The sequence below is a fragment of the Leptodactylus fuscus genome, chromosome 5 (assembly GCF_031893055.1).
Source record: "Leptodactylus fuscus isolate aLepFus1 chromosome 5, aLepFus1.hap2, whole genome shotgun sequence".
Classification (NCBI taxonomy): Eukaryota; Metazoa; Chordata; class Amphibia; order Anura; family Leptodactylidae; genus Leptodactylus; species Leptodactylus fuscus.
The window spans coordinates 142,746,138-142,773,448 of NC_134269.1; positions in this window are offsets into that span (position 1 = coordinate 142,746,138).

Below are 27,311 nucleotides of genomic sequence, written 5' to 3' on the forward strand. Positions count from 1 at the left end.
TTGTGGGTGCACGTAACCACAATATATTCTTTGAATTACCAGTCAGAAACTGGCACTATATGGCAGTAGCAAGAAATGAGGGTATTTGTATTCCCAATATATTCTTTGAATTCCCAGTCAGACAATGGCACTGTATACCAGTAGTAAAAATTGTGGGTGCACGTAACCACAATATATTCTTTGAATTACCAGTCAGAAACTGGCACTATATGGCAGTAGCAAGAAATGAGGGTATTTGTATTCCCAATATATTCTTTGAATTCCCAGTCAGACAATGGCACTGTATACCAGTAGTAAAAATTGTGGGTGCACGTAACCACAATATATTCTTTGAATTACCAGTCAGAAACTGGCACTATATGGCAGTAGCAAGAAATGAGGGTATTTATAACCCCAATATATTCTTTGAATTCCCAGTCAGACAATGGCACTGTATACCAGTAGTAAAAATTGTGGGTGCACGTAACCCCAATATATTCTTTGAATTACCAGTCAGAAACTGGCACTATATGGCAGTAGCAAGAAATGAGGGTATTTGTATTCCCAATATATTCTTTGAATTCCCAGTCAGACAATGGCACTGTATACCAGTAGTAAAAATTGTGGGTGCACGTAACCCCAATATATTCTTTGAATTCCCAGTCAGACACTGGCACTATATGGCAGTAGCAAGAAATGAGGGTATTTGTATTCCCAATATATTCTTTGAATTCCCAGTCAGACAATGGCACTGTATACCAGTAGTAAAAATTGTGGGTGCACGTAACCCCAATATATTCTTTGAATTACCAGTCAGAAACTGGCACTATATGGCAGTAGCAAGAAATGAGGGTATTTATAACCCCAATATATTCTTTGAATTCCCAGTCAGACAATGGCACTGTATACCAGTAGTAAAAATTGTGGGTGCACGTAACCCCAATATATTCTTTGAATTACCAGTCAGAAACTGGCACTATATGGCAGTAGCAAGAAATGAGGGTATTTGTATTCCCAATATATTCTTTGAATTCCCAGTCAGACAATGGCACTGTATACCAGTAGTAAAAATTGTGGGTGCACGTAACCCCAATATATTCTTTGAATTACCAGTCAGAAACTGGCACTATATGGCAGTAGCAAGAAATGAGGGTATTTGTATTCCCAATATATTCTTTGAATTCCCAGTCAGACAATGGCACTGTATACCAGTAGTAAAAATTGTGGGTGCACGTAACCCCAATATATTCTTTGAATTACCAGTCAGAAACTGGCACTATATGGCAGTAGCAAGAAATGAGGGTATTTGTATTCCCAATATATTCTTTGAATTCCCAGTCAGACAATGGCACTGTATACCAGTAGTAAAAATTGTGGGTGCACGTAACCACAATATATTCTTTGAATTACCAGTCAGAAACTGGCACTATATGGCAGTAGCAAGAAATGAGGGTATTTGTATTCCCAATATATTCTTTGAATTCCCAGTCAGACAATGGCACTGTATACCAGTAGTAAAAATTGTGGGTGCACGTAACCCCAATATATTCTTTGAATTCCCAGTCAGACACTGGCACTATATGGCAGTAGCAAGAAATGAGGGTATTTGTATTCCCAATATATTCTTTGAATTCCCAGTCAGACAATGGCACTGTATACCAGTAGTAAAAATTGTGGGTGCACGTAACCACAATATATTCTTTGAATTACCAGTCAGAAACTGGCACTATATGGCAGTAGCAAGAAATGAGGGTATTTATAACCCCAATATATTCTTTGAATTCCCAGTCAGACAATGGCACTGTATACCAGTAGTAAAAATTGTGGGTGTATATAGCCCCAATTCTATTGCTAGGGGACTTGCAGGGTATTTCTGGGGTGAAGGTGGGGGGGCACACCGTTGGAACGGGTATTGGGGTATATATCGGGTATACGGGAATACACTGACAGTGTATTCCATTCAGGATCCTGGGAAAGCTGGGTTGCGGCGATTGAGCCCGTCAGTGCCACGTTACACTGACAAGCTTCTCCCTGGAATTTAGCTCTTATAAGAGCTGTTGGTTGTCTTCTCCTTCTTATCCTAGCCTGTCCCTGCCTACCCAGAATCTAAGCCCTAGCTAGCTGGACGGAAACCTCCGTCCTCGGTGAATTGCAAGATCAGAATGACGCGAACCTGGGCGGCGCTGTTCTTTTAAATTAGAGGTCACATGTTTTCGGCAGCCAATGGGTTTTGCCTACTTTTCTCAACGTCACCGGTGTCGTAGTTCCTGTCCCACCTACCCTGCGCTGTTATTGGAGCAAAAAAGGCGCCAGGGAAGGTGGAAGGGGAATCGAGTAATGGCGCACTTTACCACGCGGTGTTCGATTCGATTCGAACATGCCGAACAGCCTAATATCCGATCGAACATGAGTTCGATAGAACACTGTTCGCTCATCTCTATTACTTATCTATCCCTGGCTCCATTGTACTTCCTGCTGATGGCAGCCATCTTCAATGACGTCCGGGACATCACGTGACCCGGGGACACAGGCCCTGGTCATGTAAAGTCAGGGACGTTACACAAATAGGCCAGAAGCCTGCCCGGAGAGGTAAGAAATACAGTTTTTTATGTTCCCTTACCTCACCTGGGCCTCCGGTCATTATAATAATAATAATAATAATAATAATAATAATAATAATAATAATAATAATATAATACTGTTTGTGTGGCCCTCGCAGCATCACTTACTGATCCCTGACGCTGCCAGAATCGGTAAGTAAATAAGGCCTGTTACCATCTGGAGTAACTCCAGGCGGTAATGGCCTATTAAAAAAAAATGCAGTGGTACCCCCTAATGTCCCGGTCCCTGTGGCAGCTGCTAGCCCTGCTACCCCGGTAGTTACACCCCTAGTGTAAATGTTTTATATGTTTGTGTAAGGTGCATACATTTAAATTTTTGATAAAAAATTGTTCAAAAAATAATTGCAATAGTTTATACTACATACCGTATTTTTCGGACTATAAGACGCACTTTTTTTCCCCAAAATTTTGGGGGAAAAGAAGGGTGCGTCTTATAGTCTGAAGGTGGCGCCTGGCATCCGCTGTAATAGAGAGGCGGAAGCCGGCAAGTGATAGACACCATTACAGGTGCCGGGGCCTGAGACATCGCTGCCCTGCCCTGCCCTGCATGAAGCCAGCAGCGGCAGGGGCGATGCTATTCCGCTCCTCCGTCCCCCCGCCGCTGGCTTCATACAGGGCAGGGCAGCGATGTCTCAGGCCCCGGCGTCTATCCCTCCCCGGCATCCGCCTCTCTAGTACAGCGGATGCCGGGTCAGTATCCGTGGCCCCTTCTCCCCCGGGGCCGGTCCCCACCGGCCCCGTACCTGTGACGTTGCAGGCCGGCTCCTGCGCGACGATATCGCAGGAGCCGACCTGTTCGGGTGACAGCCGGGAGCCTAATGAGGCTCCCAGGCCTGTCACTGCTGTATTAGTATTGCGGCTGGTCTCTATGACCAGCCATAATACTAATAGACAGAATGTCCCATAGTCGGCAACACAGTTGTATTGCCGTCTATGGGACTTGCAATCAAGCGACCGCAGGCTCAAGCCCCCAGGGGGGAATAAAATAGTAAAAAAAAAAAAAAAAAAGCTTTAAAAATATGAAATAAATAAAAGTTCTAAATCGCCTCCTGTTTTTTTTTCAATACAAGGTGATCTAAGCAATAGATATCCCCCAAAATGGTATAACTAAAAAGTACGGCTGGCCCCGCAAAAAAAACGCCCTATACATCCCCGTACAGCTGCAGGGTCACCTGTCAATGTGGCCTTGCAGCTGTTGCAAAACTACAACTCCCATATATTAAATATTTTACCAGTTTTTGCTTCAAAATTTTTTTTTCCCTATTTTCCTCCTCTAAAACCTAGGTGCGTCTTATAGTCCGAAAAATACGGTATATATAAAACATAACTTTTAATAATTTAATTAAAATCCTACAAATTGGAAGTGATATTGTATGTATTGAATATATAAAATCAATAAAAATGTTGAAATGAAAAAAAGTTGTTCACATCAATGTTGGTAAAATGCGAAAATTTTAAGTGGAAAAAAAAGATTTACTGTAGCTCTGAAAATGTCAATTTATGTGTGACACTGAAAATTTTACTTTACCAACAATTTAACATATTTTCCGCAAGCGAAGCCACGGGTATTCTACTAGAATAACTAATATAACACAGATGCATCCATTCATTTCAATTATGCTAATTCTTGTATCCTTTGATTTGGTCTGATGCTATGATCAGATGTTTAGCGACCTTTGTGTGTCTATATATGCTCCTCAGTATCTACTGTTTGTATGGAATGAAAAGGAACCAAATTTGTGTTGATGGCATTGTCTAATAAAAGACAGATATTGGATTCTATGATCTGGATACTCCTCAGCAGCACAGAATAGCTCCAGAATGTAGGGGCCACACAGTAGCTCAGTGGTTAGCAGTGCAGCCTTGCAGCGCTGGAGTCCTGGTGTTCAAATCCCACCAAGGACAAAAAAACCATCTGCAAGGAGTTTGTATGTTCTCCCCGTGTTTGCATGGATTTCCATCCCATATTCCAAAAAAGACATACTGATAGGGAAAAATGTACATTGTGAGCTCTATGTGGGGCTCACAATCTACATAAAAAAAAAAAAAAAAGAATATCTCCAGAATGTTTCCCTTCTCTTTAGCAGAAGATATTTGACACCGTCCATACAATAACTGTTGTTGTAGCTACTGAGAATGAAGAAGCGGTTTTTAATTACTTGGCTTACACATTTCAGTCTCAGTTGGACCTGCCATTGTTATTCTCTGGGGTCTTTTCAGTCCACAGAGGATAATAATCGGAGACCTGAAGAAGGTATGAAAAAATAATGAACAGTCATACTCACCTTCCCTCACCTCTCCTGGGCTGCACAATGTAAGGTAAGGTATGACTGCTTATTATTTTTCTTCACCTCCAATTATCATGCACTGGAGTCTGAAGACTTAGAATAAATATGTTGCCTGTAAAGAATAAGTTATACACACCCACCGGCACATTTTATAGTGCACCTTTTGTTTGATTCCTCTTCCTTTAATTTTTATTGGTTTTGTGATAATGATCCCCCACAGTAATCTGTTATTATTATTATTATTATTATTATTATTATTATTATTATTATTATTATTATTATTATTATTATTATTATTATGCTACATATTATGAAATTGTATAGTCTTGATTCACTAAGCAATCCTACAAACTGGCTAATCCCATCCACACATTGCAGAAAAATATCCGCAGCAGACATGCTGTGATTTCAAAATCTATTGCATTTTTGTACATCGCAGCATGTCAATTATACCTATGAAAATACTGGCAGTTTCCATATAAGTATAATTGAAGCAGAAAGTCTGCAGAGGAAATCTCTGTGAACTTTCTGTGATAAGTGCTATGTGAAAAACTGCAATGCATTTTTGCCGCATTTTTTTCCCACATCACTTTTTGGCTGTGGTTTGATATGTAGGGCCTTAGCTAGTGGCGTAACTAAAGTCTTGTGGGTCCGATGCAATCTTTTGTCCTAGGTGGCCCCCTACCTCATCCCTACAGAAAATTCTTGATAGTTATGGTTATGGGTAATAGGGAGTTTAATCAACTTTAGCATGGTTGGGGTGATTTGTGGGTCTCCTTGGCTTATGGGCCAGATGGAAGCTGCAATCTCAAGACTGATGCCAGTGCTTATTGGCCCCATAAGACTCCTGGGCCCCGGTGCGACTGTACCTTCTGCACCTCCTCAAGTTACGCCCCTGGCCTTAGCCTAGTGGTGGAGACCCTGTAACCCAGTTTCTATCAAGCATTAGGAGATAACAAATTATATGGTATATCTAATCTACATTATGCAAATATACTAAATGACTGAAACATGGAAAATGAAAGAGTTAGTAAGTTGTTTTGTTAACCATTATATTAGTAGTGGTTGAGCTTAAAACCTCTGTGCGTCCAAAAATAAGCATTCCTTTAAGTAAATAGTCCTAGTAAATGAAGGCTTGTTGTAATAACACAATGGGTAATGTTTAGATTCTCGAATAAAACCCTTATTTACTTTGAAATTGGAAGCAGAAATACAGCAGCGCAAAATGACTATATGGCTCAGAAATTATTATGGAAGCTAAGATGCTAATAATAGATTCAGTGAAAAGAAACTACACATAGAACACAAAGTCCTAGATATACTGTTTGGGTTGTACTTTGACATTTTCCCTATGATTATACAACTCGATAATGTGTACCGTAATTCAACAAACTATAAAGTAAGAAATAATTTTTGTTAATGTTAGAGCCTTTCACTTTTTGTATTTCACATTATATTTCCCCATTACACAAAATCTATGCAGTGGTAGAAAACTTCTATGGGATTTTGTAATTCCCTCTGAGAATGTCAAGGTTATTAAGTTAATAATAAGAGTTTTGTTAAACTTTAGTGAGTATGTAATTATTAACATATATTTTACTTCTAGGAAGCTGATACTTTAGAAATGAGATGGTATTTCCTATCTTGGACCTTTTTTCAAGGTAAAATTGATAATGAAAATGATTCAAATAAAGTTTCATATCTTGGTTCATAGTTTTATGGTGGTGTGTGTGTGTGTGGGGGGGGGGGTTGGCCACTCATAGTTCTCAGAGCTGTTGACTGCAACAAGTATGCCTGCATGTATGAAATATGGCTTTAGAGTTACAGTGCATGCCTGGAAGTTGTCCTGTTGATTTATATTTAGATAGAGGTGGAGGGCAAGGAGCAATTTTGAATGTCTGAGATCCTGGCCACAATAATAGTAAAATGCAAACACTACCAGGGATAGTGCAAGTGTGGCCACCTTTGTTGAATTGTAGTGGCACCTGTAACCACATGAAACAATAAATAAGTGTCCATTCTTAAGTTACCTTGAATTTGTTAAAGAGTCCCATTGAAGTGAATGGGAAGTGTTTAGAAGCGCTCGCGTTTACGGCTTGGAATGAGCCGAGCACTGACGCCGTGTGAAGGGGCCCTAAGAACTCCAATTTCTCATGAAACCAATTTAAGGCAAAAACCTCACGTAGTTTCCCTCTGCAGACTTTCTGCTTCAATTCATTCTCTGTGTATTAGCACCATAGAACAGTGGACAAATTTATGGGGATACTGGATGTCAGAATAAAACTGATCTAATGACTTATCCTTAGAATGTCATAAATATTTTTACGCAACTAAGGGGGTACGGGGAAAAGGAAAAATCACAGCCCACTCACTCTGTTCAGATGAAAATGTCCATAGACTTGATGAGGTGCAGTGTCCACAAACAATCGCGGATTCCCGGGTCCAGAAACTCCAACGGTGCGAGTGATTGAACAAGTACATGCGGTATCCAGCACCAAACGCGTTGTTTTTTAAAACTTAGCCTTTATTTTCAATGGTTAAAAACCATACATCATGGAAGACTTTCAATTCTTGCGATCACATCAGGAGATGATAACTGACGCGTTTCGAGGACATATGATCCTCTTAGTCGTAGCCTGATATGGTATAACACATGCCCCTAATATAAAGGCCTCAGCTCTTCCGACAGATTCGGAACACCTGAGGTCAAACATTTGCAGATGACCTGAGCAATCCTCCACATTTAAAACGAAGATGGTATCTGATACAAAATTGTATGGTAATAAAAACAAATACAAATTAAAAACAAACTTTCACCTGTATAAATAACTCCAAGAATTTGACAATATTATATATAAAGTACATTTGGTACTCAAAAAATAAATAAACATACGGATTGCAAAAGATCTTCCATGCAAGAAAACCTGAAGTGATTAACCATCTCACTAACGTACCGGACGCAAGTCCATAAATATAAGTATAAATGTAATATTAGCACCAAACTTAACCACAATAGTCCCACTCCGAGGCCAAAAGCACCTATAGGGAGAAACACTTGGAACCCGAAAATGTATCATATGCTAACATACCTGGGAATCCGATGGTACAAGATAAGCGGAACAAGTGAATCGAGAGCCTTCCTGCCCTCAACAAAAATGGCTCCCTCCCAAACATGAAGCATATGCGCATGCGTGAAAAATCCCATTCAAAATACCATCTGCCCTCAACACGGATGATTCCTGCATATTCGGAAACCATCCCACGCATGCGCCCATGTGTTTGTACGAACCAAGGTATGTAATGATGTATTGTATAAAATTACACTCGTGACTGATATAACCCATGTGTCCGTTGTCAAACTAGTATACACCTGTGTACAAACACCAGATATTAAGCGGCATACTAGAAATGTGCATGTTATAGATAGATAGGTAAATACCCTCATAGGAAAGTGATAGTCAAGCAAAACTGATTATCACAAAAATATCAATCTGTGGGGCCATATGGTACAAAACCGATTATTTGTACTTGAAACCACCTAGGGAAAAACCCACTTTACACTAAGAAATTTAATAAATGTATGCCAGATCATTTCTCTGGTTCAAACCCCCCTGGTCATCCAATGCCAATTGCACTATGTGGGGAGTACACGTAGACCAGTAAAACTGCGGATATTGGAACACATCCAGAGTATTAACAACCCTAAGTCAGGAAAGTCAACAGGAGTGTCAAAACATTTTATACGGGAACACCAACGTGATTGTACCCCATTGGTATTTAAAATTATTGAAAAGGTACCTAAACCCATTAGAGGGGGGGATTGGGACCATAAATTAAGAGTCAGGGAGGCCTTCTGGATTTTTAAATTGGGAACCAGAACACCAGGGGGTTTGAACCAGAGAAATTCATGGCAGGAGTAGACTGAAACCCTACGACGCTGCAACCTCCAACACAGCTACTAGCGGCAAACGCTAAAACACTGGTGTGGGGAGACGTCAGCAGGCGGTGCTGAAGCTCATCAGCTTGGGGGACAGACAGCACAGAGCCTCCGAGGTCAGGGATGCCATCCTGGCTGAGATGGCATTTTTTTTTCCCTGCTACACCTGGGGCCTGGCATTTTTACGCCTGTGATAATGGCTGGAACCTGGTAGCGGCTCTGGAGCTTGCCAGCCTCCAACACGTTCCATGTTTGGCCCACGTCTAACCTAGTGGTGCAAAGTTTTTTAAAAACATACCCAAATGTACCGAAGCTACTGTTGAAAATGCGGCGCTTGTGCGCCCACTTTTGCAAGTGCACAGGAGTCGCTGCTAGCCTAAAAACACTCTAGCAAGGCCAACACAGGCTGTTGTCCGTCATTCACACACGCTGAAACCCTACAATACCATATCTTGAGCAGGGTGTGTGAGCTGCACAGACCTTTGATGGAGTTCCATCTACAAAACCCAAGGGTTCCTCAAAGTCAGCAACCAAAGTTTCTGCACCATGAGTTTCCAGGGGTGGCAGAGTTATGGCTAGGGGAAGAGGCATGGATAGGGATGATGTCTAGGGGCAAAAGCAGTGTGGATGTGGAGGCAAGCTAAGCAGGAAAAACTGGGGGTACAAGCTAAGGCATGGACTGGGGTGATGTCTAGGGGCAAAAGCAGTGTGGATGTGGAGGCAAGCTAAGCAGGAAAAACTGGGGGTACAAGCTAAGGCATGGACTGGGGTGATGTCTAGGGGCAAAAGCAGTGTGGATGTGGAGGCAAGCTAAGCAGGAAAAACTGGGGGTACAAGCTAAGGCATGGACTGGGGTGATGTCTAGGGGCAAAAGCAGTGTGGATGTGGAGGCAAGCAAAGCAGGGAAAATGGTGGCTAGAGGCAAAGGGATGTCCATAGGCAGCAAGGGCAAAGATGCAAAACTCTCCCGTTTCAAGAATTTTCCTGACTTGTTTCCCCACAAAACATTCCTGGGAGGAGGGCTGAAACACCACCCTCCTCCTCCTCCGCTGTTAGATTGACCCCAGCTACGAGCTGAAAACGCTGCAACACTGGTGTGGGGAGACGTCAGCAGGCTGGGCTGAAGCTCATCAGCTTGGGAGACGGACAGCACACTGCCTCTGAGGTCAGGGATGCCATCCTGGATGAGATGGCAATTTGTTTATCCCCGCTGCCCCTGGGGCCAGGTTTTTTAGCTTGTTGGAGGGCTCTGGAGCTTGCCAGCCTCCAACACGTTCCATGCCTGGCCCACATGTTCAATGTAGTGGTGCAATGATTTTTAAAAACATACCCCAAATTAGCTGAGCTAAGGGTGAAAGTGCGGCACTTGGACACCCACTTTCCCAAGTCTACAGTACCTGGAGCTAGCCGCAATACACTCCAGCAAGGCCTACATCTGCCTGAAGCACCTACTGTTGTGCGAGGTCACCACACGCTCTAACCCTAGATACCGTATGTTCAGCAGGGTGTGTGAGCAGCAGAGACCTTTGATGGAGTACCAGCTACAAAACCCAAGGGTTCCTCAGAGTCAGCTCCCTCACTTTCTGCACCATGAGTTTCCATGGGTGGCAGACTTATGGCTAGAGGCACAGGCATGGATAGGGGTGATGTGTAGGGGCAAAAGCAGTGTGGATGTGGAGGCAAGCTAAGCAGCAAAAACTGGGGGTACAAGCAGCCGGTGACATCATCACTGACAAGCACAGCTGTCTGTCAGCTGACAGGCTGACTTTCACCAAAATGAACAGACAATGGATAGACTCATCATATACATGTCAGTTACATGACAAATTTAGTGCAATTTGCAAGTCCAAGATGGTTTGGAGATCTGCGGAGAGGAATCTCACCACCTCTTGCGGGTGCCATCATTTGGAAGGCAAGCCCTGGGCTCAGTGGGTGAGAGCAAGCGCAGGATAATCGTCGTTTGGCCTGGCGGCCACTGCCTCTTCCACTGTTGACAGGGCTGGCGCTGCAGTCCAGACCAGGAGCCAGGACACCTCCACATCTGCCTCTGACACTTTGGGGAGTTCACCCTTATCCTCACCTTTTCCTGCCATTTCTCCTTTTGCCCGCGCCATCATGCGCCTCTTCCCAGCAACTCCCCATCTCCCAAGCCTTTCATTTCATGCTAAAGTACAGCGCAACCCACCCACATGCCCAAGGCTTCAACGGCCTCATCTCAAGAAATCTGGCCCAGGAGATGTTGGAATCCCGGCTGGGGGACACTCTGCCCTTTTTGGGCAGAGTGTCTACTGCGCCACCGCACTGTGCCGTCCACACCAGCACTTTCCCCCAAACATGAGGCGGTCCCTAAATTCAGCGCTTAGCCCTAAAGTTCCATGTGACCAGTTACGAATGGACAAGTGCATGCGGACAGGGACGCTACCTTTCAATTTGGGCACAGTGGTTGAATGTAGTTGAGGCGTGGACCGGGTCGCAAAATGTGGTGGCCTGACTTGTCTCCCCACACAACATTCCTGGGAGGAGGGCTGAAACACCACCCTCCTCCGCTGTTAAATTGACCCCAGCTACGAGCTGGAAACGCTGCAACACTGGTGTGGGGAGACGTCAGCGGGCCGTGCTGAAGCTCATCAGCTTGGGGGCCAGACAGCACACTGCCTACAAAGTGAGTCATGCCATCCTCGATGAGACGGCAATGTGGTTTTTGCCACTGCACCTGGGCCCAGGCATGTTGTCATGTGTGATAATGGCCGTAACCTGGGATTGGCTCTGTAGCTTGGCAGCCTGCAACATATTCCATGCCTGGGCCACGTTTTTAACTCATTGCTGCTAATCTTTTGAAAAAGGTACCCCAATGTTCCTGAGCTACTGGTGAAAGTGTGGCGCTTGTGCGGATAGTTTTTAAAGTGTATAGTTGCCGCTGCTAGCCTCTATGCACTCCTACAACGCCTGTACCTGCTGGAACAACGGCTGTTGTGCGACGTCTCCACACTGCTGGCACTAAACATATCATGTGTTGAGCAGAGTGTGTGAGCAGCACAGACCTTTGATGTAGTTCCAACTCCAAAACCCTCGGGTTCGTCAAAGTCAACTCCCTCAGTTGCTCAACCATGAGTGGCCATGGGTGGCAGACTTATGTGAAATCCCATCCCATCCATTGCACTGGACACGAAACATTAGCATGCGCTCAGCACAACTTCGGATATGGCAGATGCGTTAAGCAGGGTGCAGGGTACAACACAGACCAGGCCCGAGCACCAGGAACAGGTGTTAGAAATACTGCAGCATCTGCCATTTCCTTCCAATTTTGGGGTTTTGGACCCGCCACCGACTTGTCTGGACCTAAGTGGGGATCATGAGACACAGTTGCCATCAAGGCAAGCTGTGGTCATGTGCGGTTTGCAGTAAGGGGGCAGTGCGCAATTGGAAGAGGAGTTGGTGGATGACGAGGCCACCGACCCCACATGGACAGGGGTGATGTCTAGGGGCTAAAGCAGTGTAGATGTAGAGGGAAGCTAAATCAACAAAAAACCTGGGTAGAAGCAAAGGCATAAACTGGGGTGATGTTTAGGGGTGAAAGCAGAGTAGATGTGGAGGGAAGCTAAGCAGCAAAAACAGTGGGTAGAAGCAAAGGCATGCAAAACTCTACCCTGTTGGAAGACTTATTCCTAGGTCTGGAACACGTTAATGGCCCCCCTGGACAAATTACTGCCACTCAGGGGCCTAGTGTCACCAGGAGGGACAAGTATAGGCGCATGTTGTGGGAATACCTGGCCGACACCAGCTCTGTCCTCTCCGATCCCTCTGTGCTCTACAGCCTAAACTTATTTTCTCATCTTTTTTTCTGAACTGCACATCTCTTGCCTGCTTCCTTTGGGATCTTAGAAATGGTGGTCCACTTCCACAGATGGTAACTTCAATAGACAGTGTAACGGGAGTAGCTGAGGGATCGCTGTCTTAACCACTTTTTGGCACAAAATTAACTTCCAAAGCCAAATATGGTGCAAGTATATGATGCAAGGACACCTACACACCTATCTCTGACACATTGGGGAGTTCACCCTCATGCACCCTTTTGGCCTGCACCATCATGCGCCTCTTCCCAGCCACTCCACATTTCCCAAGCTTTTCATTGCAGGCAGAAGTACAATACAACCCACCCCCATGCCCAAGCCTGTAACAGCCTCATCGATAAACTGCTGGCCCTGGAGATGTTGGTGTTTGTTTATGCTTCTGGAGACCCAGGCCTTCCGTCAGCAGATGGCAGCTGGGGCACCTCCCTATGCTGGGCCTAGCCGTTACTACTTCTCTTGGTGTGCTGTCTCTGCCTTGCGCCTGCATGTGTCCCATAACATCAGTCGGGCCCAGAGCTCTGCGCTTTGCTGCAAGGTCCACTTGACCACCGACACATGGACAAGCGCCTGTGGTCAGGGATGCTGCAGTGCTTATCTTTAATGACAGGCAGGGTGAATGTGGTGGAGTCTGTTCCCCGGGTGCAAACTGGGGTGGCCTATCTCCTCTCCCAGGCCAAAATTCATGGCAGGAGTAGACTGAAACCCTACGAAGCTGCAACCTCCACCCCAGCTACTAGCGGAAAACACTGTAACACTGGCGTGGGGAGATGTCAGCAGGCCGTGCTGAAACTGATCAGCTTGGGGGACAGACAGCACAGTGCCTCCGAGGTCAGGGATGCCATCCTGGCTGAGATGGCATTTTTTTTTCCCTGCTACACCTGGGGCCTGGCATTTTTGCGCCTGTGATAATGGCTGGAACCTGGTAGCAGATCTGGAGCTTGCCAGACTCAAACACGGTCCACGCATGGCCCACGTTTTCCAACTTGTTGGTGCCATGTTTCTTTGAAACCTACACCATTGTGCCTGATATACAGGTCAAAGTGGGGCCATTTTCGTAAGTGAGAACTAGCCTCTGCTAGGCAGAAAACATTCAGAGCACACTCCTCTCATCTTCGCACCGTTGGCTGGCGGAGGAAGACGAGGGGGTTGGAGTGGCATCTGATGTCCCTATCCCACACGAGGCTAGAGGGTGCACTTCAGTGCATCCCATTGCTTCACCACAAATGGTGTGAAGGGGAGTGGAAAATGGAGGAAATGGAGAGTGACCCTCACAGTTGGGGCCAGTAAAGGCATGCCAAGTAACACACTGGCACACATTGCTGACTTCATCTTGGGTTGCTTTTCAACACATATTTCACATCATGAAGAACAAATAATACTGGATTTTTTCAAGCCTCGAACCCCGGTCTAGGTCTAATGTCTGTTCCTTTCTTATATTAGGGGAGAGGGAAAAAAAATTACTTCAGTGATACGTTTAGCGTACATAGACTGACTATTAATGTGTATCCCACTTAGTGTTGTTAGGGTTACACACCGTCACAACCTGGCTAAAGCTTCTATAGCTGTTAATAAAGTCAACATAACTTTACGGTATCCAAAAAGACAGCTGGTACCGACAGAGAGCAAGACAAATGTCACCCAAAGCTGTGAGCTCTGAACACCCACAGTGACTTTGGCGTCATCATCATTATAAGGGAGCGGGTGGTAATAAATAACTTGGCAGTGCCTAAAACCCAAAAAGCTTATACAACTATATTTACATTAAGATACACAAATGAAACTTTTCAGTAGCATGTCATGAGACAAGCTGATAAGCTCTTCCTTTGTGCAGTGCTATTTGAAAGTTAAACGCTGCCTTTATTTTAATTCTGGAGAAGGTGCAGACATTAGATTTAGAACATGTTGTCTTCATTGTCTAAATCCTCTATATAGGTAACGTGTTTTTCGGGCCGAGCTGTCTGGGAACGAGCTGGTGCAGCACTGACAACCTGGGTGAATATGGCAAGAGCCTGAGATGTAGGGTGAATGAATCCCCAAATTATTTGTGGAATTCCCAGTGAGACAATGGCACTGTATACCAGTATTAAAAATTGTGGGTGCACATAACCCCCATATATTCTTTGAATTCCCAGTCAGACAATGGCACTGTATACCAGTAGTAAAAATTGTGGGTGTACATAACCCCAATATATTCTTTGAATTCCCAGTGAGACAATGGCACTGTATACCAGTATTAAAAATTGTGGGTGCACATAACCCCCATATATTCTTTGAATTCCCAGTCAGACAATGGCACTGTATACCAGTATTAAAAATTGTGGGTGCACATAACCCCAATATATTCTTTGAATTCCCAGTGAGACAATGGAACTGTATATCAGTAGCAAAAATTGTGGGTGCACGTAACCCCCATATATTCTTTGAATTCCCAGTCAGACAATGGCAGTGTATACCAGTAGTAAAAATTGTGGGTGCACATAACCCCAATATATTCTTTGAATTCCCAGTGAGACAATGGCACTGTATACCAGTATTAAAAATTGTGGGTGCACATAACCCCCATATATTCTTTGAATTCCCAGTCAGACAATGGCACTGTATACCAGTAGTAAAAATTGTGGGTGCACATAACCCCAATATATTCTTTGAATTCCCAGTCAGACAATGGCACTGTATACCAGTATTAAAAATTGTGGGTGCACATAACCCCCATATATTCTTTGAATTCCCAGTCAGACAATGGCACTATATACCAGTAGTAAAAATTGTGGGTGCACATAACCCCAATATATTCTTTGAATTCCCAGTCAGACAATGGCACTGTATACCAGTATTAAAAATTGTGGGTGCACATAACCCCAATATATTCTTTGAATTCCCAGTGAGACAATGGCACTGTATACCAGTATTAAAAATTGTGGGTGCACATAACCCCCATATATTCTTTGAATTCCCAGTCAGACAATGGCACTGTATACCAGTAGTAAAAATTGTGGGTGCACATAACCCCAATATATTCTTTGAATTCCCAGTCAGACAATGGCACTGTATACCAGTAGTAAAAATTGTGGGTGCACATAACCCCCATATATTCTTTGAATTCCCAGTCAGACAATGGCACTGTATACCAGTAGTAAAAATTGTGGGTGCACATAACCCCAATATATTCTTTGAATTCCCAGTGAGACAGTGGCACTGTATACCAGTATTAAAAATTGTGGGTGCACATAACCCCCATATATTCTTTGCATTCCCAGTCAGACAATGGCACTGTATACCAGTATTAAAAATTGTGGGTGCACATAACCCCAATATATTCTTTGAATTCCCAGTGAGACAATGGAAATGTATAGCAGTAGCAAAAATTGTGGGTGCACGTAACCCCCATATATTCTTTGAATTCCCAGTCAGACAATGGCAGTGTATACCAGTAGTAAAAATTGTGGGTGCACATAACCCCAATATATTCTTTGAATTCCCAGTGAGACAATGGCACTGTATACCAGTATTAAAAATTGTGGGTGCACATAACCCCCATATATTCTTTGAATTCCCAGTCAGACAATGGCACTGTATACCAGTAGTAAAAATTGTGGGTGCACATAACCCCAATATATTCTTTGAATTCCCAGTGAGACAATGGCACTGTATACCAGTATTAAAAATTGTGGGTGCACATAACCCCCATATATTCTTTGAATTCCCAGTCAGACAATGGCACTGTATACCAGTAGTAAAAATTGTGGGTGCACATAACCCCAATATATTCTTTGAATTCCCAGTGAGACAATGGCACTGTATACCAGTATTAAAAATTGTGGGTGCACATAACCCCCATATATTCTTTGAATTCCCAGTCAGACAATGGCACTATATACCAGTAGTAAAAATTGTGGGTGCACATAACCCCCATATATTCTTTGAATTCCCAGTCAGACAATGGCACTGTATACCAGTAGTAAAAATTGTGGGTGCACATAACCCCAATATATTCTTTGAATTCCCAGTCAGACAATGGCACTGTATACCAGTATTAAAAATTGTGGGTGCACATAACCCCAATATATTCTTTGAATTCCCAGTCAGACAATGGCACTGTATACCAGTATTAAAAATTGTGGGTGCACATAACCCCCATATATTCTTTGAATTCCCAGTCAGACAATGGCACTATATACCAGTAGTAAAAATTGTGGGTGCACATAACCCCCATATATTCTTTGAATTCCCAGTCAGACAATGGCACTGTATACCAGTAGTAAAAATTGTGGGTGCACATAACCCCAATATATTCTTTGAATTCCCAGTCAGACAATGGCACTGTATACCAGTATTAAAAATTGTGGGTGCACATAACCCCAATATATTCTTTGAATTCCCAGTGAGACAATGGCACTGTATACCAGTATTAAAAATTGTGGGTGCACATAACCCCCATATATTCTTTGAATTCCCAGTCAGACAATGGCACTGTATACCAGTATTAAAAATTGTGGGTGCACATAACCCCAATATATTCTTTGAATTCCCAGTGAGACAATGGAACTGTATAGCAGTAGCAAAAATTGTGGGTGCACGTAACCCCCATATATTCTTTGAATTCCCAGTCAGACAATGGCACTATATACCAGTAGTAAAAATTGTGGGTGCACATAACCCCCATATATTCTTTGAATTCCCAGTCAGACAATGGCACTGTATACCAGTATTAAAAATTGTGGGTGCACATAACCTCCATATATTCTTTGAATTCCCAGTGAGACAATGGCACTGTATAGCAGTAGCAAAAATTGTGGGTGCACGTAACCCCCATATATTCTTTGAATTCCCAGTCAGACAATGGCACTGTATACCAGTAGTAAAAATTGTGGGTGCACATAACCCCAATATATTCTTTGAATTCCCAGTGAGACAATGGCACTGTATAGCAGTAGCAAAAATTGTGGGTGCACGTCACCCCAATATATTCTTTGAATTCCCAGTCAGACAATGGCACTATATACCAGTAGCAAAAATTGTGGGTGTATATAGCCCCAATTCTATTGCTAGGGGACTTGCAGGGTATTTCTGAGGTGAAGGTGGGGGGGCACACCGTTGGAACGGGGATTTGGGGTGTATATATGGGGTATACGGGAATACACTGTCAGTGTGTTCCATTCAGGATCCTGGGAAAGCTGGGTTGCGGCGATTGAGCCTGTCAGTGCCACGTTACACTGACAAGCTTCTCCCTGGAATTTAGCTCTTATAAGAGCTGTTGTGGTTGTCTTCTCCTTCCTATCCTAGCCTGTCCCTGCCTACCCAGAATCTAAGCCCTAGCTAGCTGGACGGAAACCTCCGTCCTCGATGAATTGCAAGCTCAGAATGACGCGAAGCTGGGCGGCGCTGTTCTTTTAAATTAGAGGTCACATGTTTTCGGCAGCCAATGGGTTTTGCCTACTTTTTTCAACGTCACCGGTGTCGTAGTTCCTGTCCCACCTACCCTGCGCTGTTATTGGAGCAAAAAAGGCGCCAGGGAAGGTGGGAGGGGAATCGAGTAATGGCGCACTTTACCACGCGGTGTTCGATTCGATTCGAACATGCCGAACAGCCTAATATCCGATCGAACATGAGTTCGATAGAACACTGTTCGCTCATCTCTAATCATTACATACCTTGGTTCGTACAAACACATGGGCGCATGCGTGGGATGGTTTCCGAATGTGCAGGAGTCATCCGTGTTGAGGGCAGATGGTATTTTGAATGGGATTTTTCACGCATGCGCATATGCTTCATGTTTGGGAGGGAGCCATTTTTGTTGAGGGCAGGAAGGCTCTCGATTCACTTGTTCCGCTTATCTTGTACCATCGGATTCCCAGGTATGTTAGCATATGATACATTTTCGGATTCCAAGTGTTTCTTCCTATAGGTGCTTTTGGCCTCGGAGTGGGACTATTGTGGTTAAGTTTGGTGCTAATATTACATTTATACTTATATTTATGGACTTGCGTCCGGTACGTTAGTGAGATGGTTAATCACTTCAGGTTTTCTTGCATGGAAGATCTTTTGCAATCCGTATGTTTATTTATTTTTTGAGTACCAAATGTACTTTATATATAATATTGTCAAATTCTTGGAGTTATTTATACAGGTGAAAGTTTGTTTTTAATTTGTATTTGTTTTTATTCCCATACAATTTTGTATCAGATACCATCTTCGTTTTAAATGTGGAGGATTGCTCAGGTCATCTGCAAATGTTTGACCTCAGGTGTTCCAAATCTGAGGCCTTTATATTAGGGGCATGTGTTATACCATATCAGGCTACGACTAAGAGGATCATATGTCCTCGAAACGCGTCAGTTATCATCTCCTGATGTGATCGCAAGAATTGAAAGTCTTCCATGATGTATGTTTTTTAACCATTGAAAATAAAGGCTAAGTTTTAAAAAACAACGCGTTTGGTGCTGGATACCGAATGTACTTATAAATATTTTTAGTCTGGAAAATTCCTTTAAGGGCTCTTTTTGTTTTCTGCATTATACATTTGTACAATGTTCACTATGTAATATAAACAACATGCTTCCATTATCCTTGGAGGTATATTGGGGTATAGATTATATTTAAATTGGTAGTGTATATACTACACTGGGGAACAGAAATTTCCCTGTCTTAAATCTGTGACTTGTTTTCAACTAACTTTTGGCCTCTGGATCCAAAAATAACCGCAGTTTTTGTCTATCACATCAACTTTTTAAGCTACAGGATATCTTCAAAAGTCACTCTTTAGGATGTTTTTCATTTTATTTTTAAAATTCCATTGTTAGTGTTTAGCATGTAGATTAACAGTTTAGGTATTTTTTTCTTACATTAAATATTCTTAAAATTGATTTTTTTTTGTGAGAGGGGGTTTTACATTTTAATTATTTTTAAACTTTTTATTGACTTTTGTTTTTTTAATTTAAAATGTATTTAAGCCACATATTGCAAATGTACTGCAGTGTATTATTCTGGTGATGGAAATGTTTCTAGGCAACCTATTAGGTCCAACCTCTGGCAAGGACTAGTAGCTATAGAAAGGTGGCAGCAAAGGAGTCCATTGTTAGTCTCCAGACTGCCATAGAAAAACATTGGACCCTCTTGAGTGCTCCATGGGGGGGGGGGGGGGGGGGGTTAATCATAGTGTTAATATCTTTGACAAATCACCTAGGGGTCACAGACACAATTGATCGTGGTATCAAATAGGTTAAATGTTTGCAATTAGTGTTATCACAGGCTGCAGGGATGACAGTGAGAACTGTCACTCTGTGTGATCAGAATGACTTACATGTACATAGTTTTGTGTAAATGTTCTATATGTATGGCATTTTGCACAAAAGGGTTAAAGATGAGATTGACTAAAGCAAAACACTAAATACACATGGGTTCAACTGAAAAAGGATGAGGTTTTACACTATTTCACACATACTAGAGCTGTCTCCATTATTCAGATTTAAGTATTCAATAAAGGTTTACAGGGCTTTTTCGCAATGCATATGGATTTTGCCCCATAGCCATTATCTTTCCTGGGCAATCCCACTGCATATATCTGCAGAAAAAAGTGATGGAAAATAAGTATTATATTTGTTAAAATCACTAAAAATCATCAATTGAGTTGTTGGGTAAAAGCTGTTGACAGTTGGGTTGAGAGTATCATAAAATGATGTATAGCAGTATAAAACATGCATGGTAAGGTAAAAATGAACAGCAATTCACTCCTATTCTTCCCATTGTTGCTCTACTTACATTTTGAGTAGAAAACATTTCCTTGACTTTAATTTTTAAGGCTTTGTTCACACCTTAATCATGGTTTCTGTTTACAAACATAAACCAATTGCAGTGCTTGCTCAGTTATGTAATCCTATTCACTGACCTTACTACGTAACAGCTACAACTTAACTTTTGTTCACCGGTTCACTAAAATAATAATCATTTTTGCCATTTGGTATGTCACAGTTTCCAGTGTCCATATTGATGCCAGCAGATCACATACACTTGGAACACCAAGACTACATAAGTGAGACCCATGCAAGGCAAGCCTAAGGCCCCACATTGTGGACACTCAGCTTTTTTGGCTGCAGATTTTATTGTGGGTTTTTTGATCCAAAGCTAGGAGTGAACTATATATTTTCCATTACTTTTGTAGCTTTGGCTCAAAAAATCGCACAAAAACTGCAACAAAAAAAGCTGTTTTTCCGCATCGTGGGGCCTTAATCTTAAAGGGTTTTTTCAGGATGTCAATTTTGACTATCCTTCGTTATTGGATGCTAAGCTGCAGTAATGCTGTTTGACCATTAGGCAATAAACAGAACTGTGATCTTCTTTCTCCAATATACTATTATTTCTAGCTCTCCTGCTATAAACTGACTGACAAAAGTGCTTGGTGTTGGACCCCCACCAATCTGATATTGATGAACTACCCAAAAGATAGGTCATCAATATCAAAATCATGGAAGTGTACTTAGAAGCTATTAACCCTTACTTTATAAAGTCATAAGGAGTATGGACCATTAATAATGCAAATACGTAACAACGAAAATAAATAGAAATACATACAATGTTCAGGAGACCTCTGTAGCTCCTTGTTACTTATTTTCACTATTGATATCCATTAAGTTATTAAATATACATATGTATACGTTTTAAGCCATAGTAACCATACATGGAACTGATCGAATATATTCAAATTTTCTAAAACTACTGTGCCTGTGAAAGTGCTTACATTATAGCTAAACTGTTTTCTTTATATATACAGCAATGTTTTCATTACTGGAGCTTACAATGCATCCTCGTTTCCCTGAATCCTCATCCTGGTTTTAAACAGTGTCTATTAACCTTATGCTGCATACATTTATATTTCTTAATCTCCAGTTATTTAATTAATTATATACTCAAGATACCGGTAAGTGCAATTCAAGGAGCTGTTACGCTGCACCAGTTATCAAAACTTTAATTCTACAATAACTATATAGTGCCATATTATCATTTAGAACATATTCTCATCTAACGCAAACACAGAGGAGATGTTTGTAGTAATATCTTTATCATACATGGGAGGTAGTGCTTATTGTGAGATTGTTTAACTATTAGTAAAATGTGAAACAAACACATAAGGGAGAGATTTATCAAGCACGTGCAATGGAAAAAAAAAAAGTGGCACGCTTTGGGTTTGTGACTTTTCAAATGTTATTTGCATGAACCCCATCATAAATTTAGTGCATCCTCCAGAGGTAGTATCAGTATCTGTACCAGTGCGGAAAATGCCAGTCTTGATAAATTTAACCCAGTGTGATATTGTACAAGTCTTAAAAAAATTGTTATATTTATCAAAATATGCCCAGAAATATAAAAGTTTTAGGTTAGAAAGATGCACTACAAACAAGACAAAATTCCAAAGTTGCTTTGAACACTTGTTTTACTCTTGTTATCCAGCCCCAGCCTTTAAAGGAGCCAACATAGCACTGAAAGTACATTCATTTTCATCTGCAAACAGACACCTGGCAGCTCCATAACCCTACTGCTAAGGAGTTCTCATTTTTTTATCTCCCCACATCAAACACACCGAAGACTGGACTATGTTTTCTGCTCTAAAACTATAGCCCAATACTCCACACAGTAAAAGATAGACCGTATTAGTATATTGGACACACCCCAGTCTTTTCTACCCTCTCTCTACTACATCTTACCCCTAGGCAATGTTCTTGGAGATTCAACGAGTCTATATTAAACAAACAGGACATTAAAATGTCAACTGCTAATGAATTAGACAATTTTTCACATTGAATATCACTCCTGACATCTTCCCAACCCTGGTCTGGGATTCTCACAAGCCATACATCTGAGGCTGGCTGATTTCCAAAGCCTCAAGCCTTAAGAAAGACCAACAAAAATAAGTAGACTCTTTGTTGACACATAGTTCAGCCCTAGACAGTACACAAGTATCAAACTTTGGCTACTACCCATGGCGATCTAGTAGCCCTCCATGAGAAGTTAAAAGAGTTACTGAATCATTCTGCAGTAAATCAACTCCTTTACTCTAAACTCAAGCTAAACGCCCATGGTAACAAGGGTGGCAAGTTAATTGTATTTGAAATCCCACATTATAATTGTCAAGAATAAACTTGGAAATCTGGACCAATATGCTAGGAAAATAGCAGATTATTTTTACTACTTCTATTCGGACCTATACTATTTAAATTGCATTACCCCTTCCCTCACTCCTAAGGCAAAACAAGATAAATTACTCACTCCCCACTATATCAGCCTCTGCACAGGAAGCTTTGTTGCAACTGGTTGCTTCAAAAGAACTCACCACGATTATTTATAGATTCCCCAATAGACAAAAGTCTGGGCCCAGATGGGCTACCACTATTATATTATAAGACCTTCTGAGAACATCTCCTCCCTCACCTCAATCACTTCTGTAATGCTCTTCTACAGGGCCATCCTATGCAACATCAGATTCAAGAAGTGCATTGTAACATCTCTGCCTGTTCGGGCCCCTGCGCCATCCTCTGCTCGTGTGCTGCGGCGCAGGTAGCGCGTGCAGTTTGATAATCTGCTTAAAGTTTTTAGCTGCACTGTGTGAACACGGCTCTAGTCCTTAATTGGATTTGCACCACACCCGTCTTCTGCCAAGGTTGCCTCTGTCCATTAAGTGGTTAATCTGACCTTGCCCTTTGATTGACAGCCTGCCTTCCTGTGAACTCCATGGGCGGGTTCTTCCTCCCTATTTAGCCTTGGTTCCCATTCACACCAGTGCTTGTTATTGCCGTGCGTATACTTGCTCTTACTGTCTGTTCTGATTACTCTATATTACTTGACCTTTGGCTTTCCTCACTGACTTCTCTCTTGACTCTGATTTGGCACTGCATCGCTCTCCTGTTACCGAACCCTTGGCTAAGTTGACTTCCCATTGTTGTTGTTTCGTCTTGTCTGCGTTTTGTGTGTCACATACTCAGGGAGGGACTGTCCTCGTGGTTGTCGCCTATTACCTAGGATAGGGTCTGGCAATAGGAAGGGAGAGCGGGGGGCTTCAGCTTAGGGGTCACTGTCTCTTGTGCCCCTCCCAGAGTTTAACAGTTCTGGGAATTGCTGTCTTAGCAATTCCCTTACATGCATATCATGATTATAGCTATACAGGGTAAATATCTTTAACTATGTAGTAGTTATAGATCCATGAACATGGACCTAAATGTTTGGACAAAGCTCTTGGCTTTTAGATTGAGAAACTACATACCAGACCTTAAGTACACTTTGTCAAAGGGAGAGAAGTTAAGATCAATACTACCCATTTCTTACATGTTATTGCAATTGACAACAAGACAAAATTCCGTTTAAGGTTTTTAGGTGTTGATGCCGAAAAGGCATTCAACTGAGGCAACTGAGGCCTTTATGGAAGCAACATTACTTGCTTTTAGTCTTCCTCCAGCCTTCATCACAGCCATTTTTTCTCTCTATTCACAGCTCCATGTACGTCTAAAAGTGAATGCTATGCTTTCAGACTACTTTCCTATAACAAATGGGACCTGGTAGAGTTGTCCATTATTCCCAACACTGTTTATTCCCACATTAGAGACACTATTGCAGGCCATGCATCAACATCCAACCATACAATGCTTCAGTGTAAAAAAAAACAGACTCTAAAATCTGTAGCATTTGCAAATGATGTTCCATTTCTAATTTCTAACCCAGTTGAAGGACTCTCTTCAATCAGGACCCTTACGTTCAAATGTGGAGATCTATCCAATTACAAAACAAACATATCAAAGTCAGAAGTGATGAGTGTATAACTTTCTTCAAGTGTGGCTGAGAAAATTCATAGTTCATCTCCTTACATCTAGAAACAGCACTCCATTAAATATCTTGGGATCCATTTTGTCAGCCAACTGAATAAATACAGTATTACTCTAGAAATAATTTACCTTTGTGACAGGACATCAAGAAGATTCTTAAGACCTATGATCTTCCATATATATCCTGTTTAGGCAGGAAAAATTTCCTTCAAACATACATAGGTCCCAAGATCACTTATGTTGTACAGATGCTGCTTATCTCCCTCCAGAAAGCATTTTTCCAGTCCTTGCTGCAGACTTTTTACTTCCTATGCTTGGAAGTACAAGACTCGTTGACTAGCTTACCAGCTTATGATTAAGGGAAAGTCAGAAGCTGGGATAGCTTTACCAGATATCCAGACTTATTACAGATCAGTACAGTTGTCTCAATGTTTTATGCCATGCCTATGCATTGACCGATGATAAAAACTCACGCTGAAACTCAGTTTGGTACGTCCTTCTTACAACTCCTGTGGTTGCCAGATATGAAAACTGTTAAGAAACAAGATTTTAACATGCTACTGTGAGGATAATGTGAATATGGCATTGACTTCAGGACACTCTCTCCCATCTCTCCTATTATACCGAGAAACCTCTAACCACATTTACTTTCTCTCCAGAAGATCAGTGAAGTAGATTTGTTGCCCAAATTGAGACATCTCACACTGAACGACCTTGTCACCGAAGTTACACCGATAAGTCACCAATACATTTAGGTTTATTCATTAAGCTCATTTACATAAACTTCACTCTGAGATGCTCAAGATTGGATCTCCCTCCAGACCTCTCATGATCTATGAGAAAAACCTTCTGTTTAAGAGTCTTGGCTCTGGAACTCATTGCTTGTAAATCTCTTCTGACAATGCCAAAGAAACTGACAAAACTGTCATTCTTAGTCTCTTAGGAGAAAGAACTCAAACTGAGCCTGACAGACAAGGATGCAGTCTTTATTCTATGGCACTCTCATAGATTTTCCACCTGTATTAGGTTGCAAGAGTCATATTATAAGTTATTGTCAAGGTGGTAAAAGTCCCCTGACCTGCTATGTAACCACAAACTTGTAGACTCAAACTTGTGTTGGCGCTGTCAGAAAAACGAGGTCCTGCAAGATAATTCAACATTTCTGGACTCAGATTCTGATCAAATCACTCAAGTTATTGGTAGGGTTGAGTGATCGGGATCGGAAAAGATCGGCTCCCAATCGGCGATCGAGCATATTTCACAATCGCGATCTGGATTGGCTAGAAAATGATCGGAAATCGGATTTTTTTTAAAAAAAATGTAGATTGTGATCTCCATTAAGGGATTACAATTTACTTTTTTTTTTTCTTTCCTATCAGTATGTTTTTTTTTTAATAGAATGGGAGGAAATCCATGCAAACACGGGGAGAACATACAAACCCCTTGCAGATGTTGGTCCTGGCGGGATTCGAACTCCAGGTTCCAGCACTGCAAGGCTGCACTGCTAACCACTGGGCCATCGTGTTACCCAGTAAATTGCATTTAATAGAAGCTGCAAAAACACTTGTCCTGCTCTTTTGTCTGCAGATGACATTGCCATCATTACAAAGTCCATGAGATAGTGAGGTTTGAGGAATGATTTAGCTGGGCAGACACAACATGAACAGTACCTGAGAGAGATTGGTACCCCAGGCTTCACTACTGTACTTGACACTCAGGACTTATTCCCCACATCGCCCTCCCACCACCGAAACTATAATATCTATATGTGCCTGGATTTCATACTACTACACCACAATTTACAGAGGGCTTGCTATGAGAGGATGCTTCCTTTGATCACTTTTACAATATGTTATTCTTTCACATATGTTCTAAAAATGGCTCATACATGTATTTCAGATTTTTCTACTTTGCAGAACTAGTGCGATGAGACTATCCAATTTGTTGAAACTTTTCACTGCTTCTTAAACTTGTTCGCTTGTCATATTTGTACTACTGGGAACGATATTTCTGCAAAACTTGTACAAAAACTAAATAAAATCAGAATTTTTTTAAAAAAAGTAAAGTACAAAACAAAATTTTAAGCATACTGACAGCTTGATGATGCAGTATGTGATTCCATTATACAACGTTTGCTCTCTGCAAGGGTCTTTAACTTATTTTATTAACTTTGATGAGTTGCCACTTTGATCTTTGTTTCCAGGTGGTCCTACCTAGAGTGTACCGTATATGCTTTCATAGTTCACCAGAAAAGAACTTTGGGAAAGAAAAATAGCTAGAAATACAGAGGTATTCCAAAATATTTTAATGATTACAAATATGTCTTCCTATTTAATGAGTTTACTTCAGGACTAAGGACCTTACATTTGAAACACTGATATTTGATAACTGAATTTGAAAAAAAACAAAGAACAAATTGAAACTCTAAAATATATAATTTAACTTTTATTTTTTAGATACCCTAGATGTCTTGAATCACGTTGATCCAAGGTTTTATACTGACTGCCAGATTTGGAGTCGGGAAGGAATTTTTTCTCCTGAAATAGGGCAATTGGCACGAGCCTCATGGGGTTTTTTGCCTTCCCCTGGATCAACACTGTAGGGGATTGTAGGGTTATAGGTTGGACTTGATGGACTAATGTCTTTATCCAACCTCATCTACTATGTAACTATGTAACTGTGAACCCCAGGGGGTCAAATCACATCACTAATGCAGTACACTGCAATGCTAATGCATTGCAATGTGTTTTAAAAACCCTTGATTTCTATTACAGGCTATTACAAACAAACCACACAAGGCCAATATCCAAAAATAGAGTGGGCTTAGG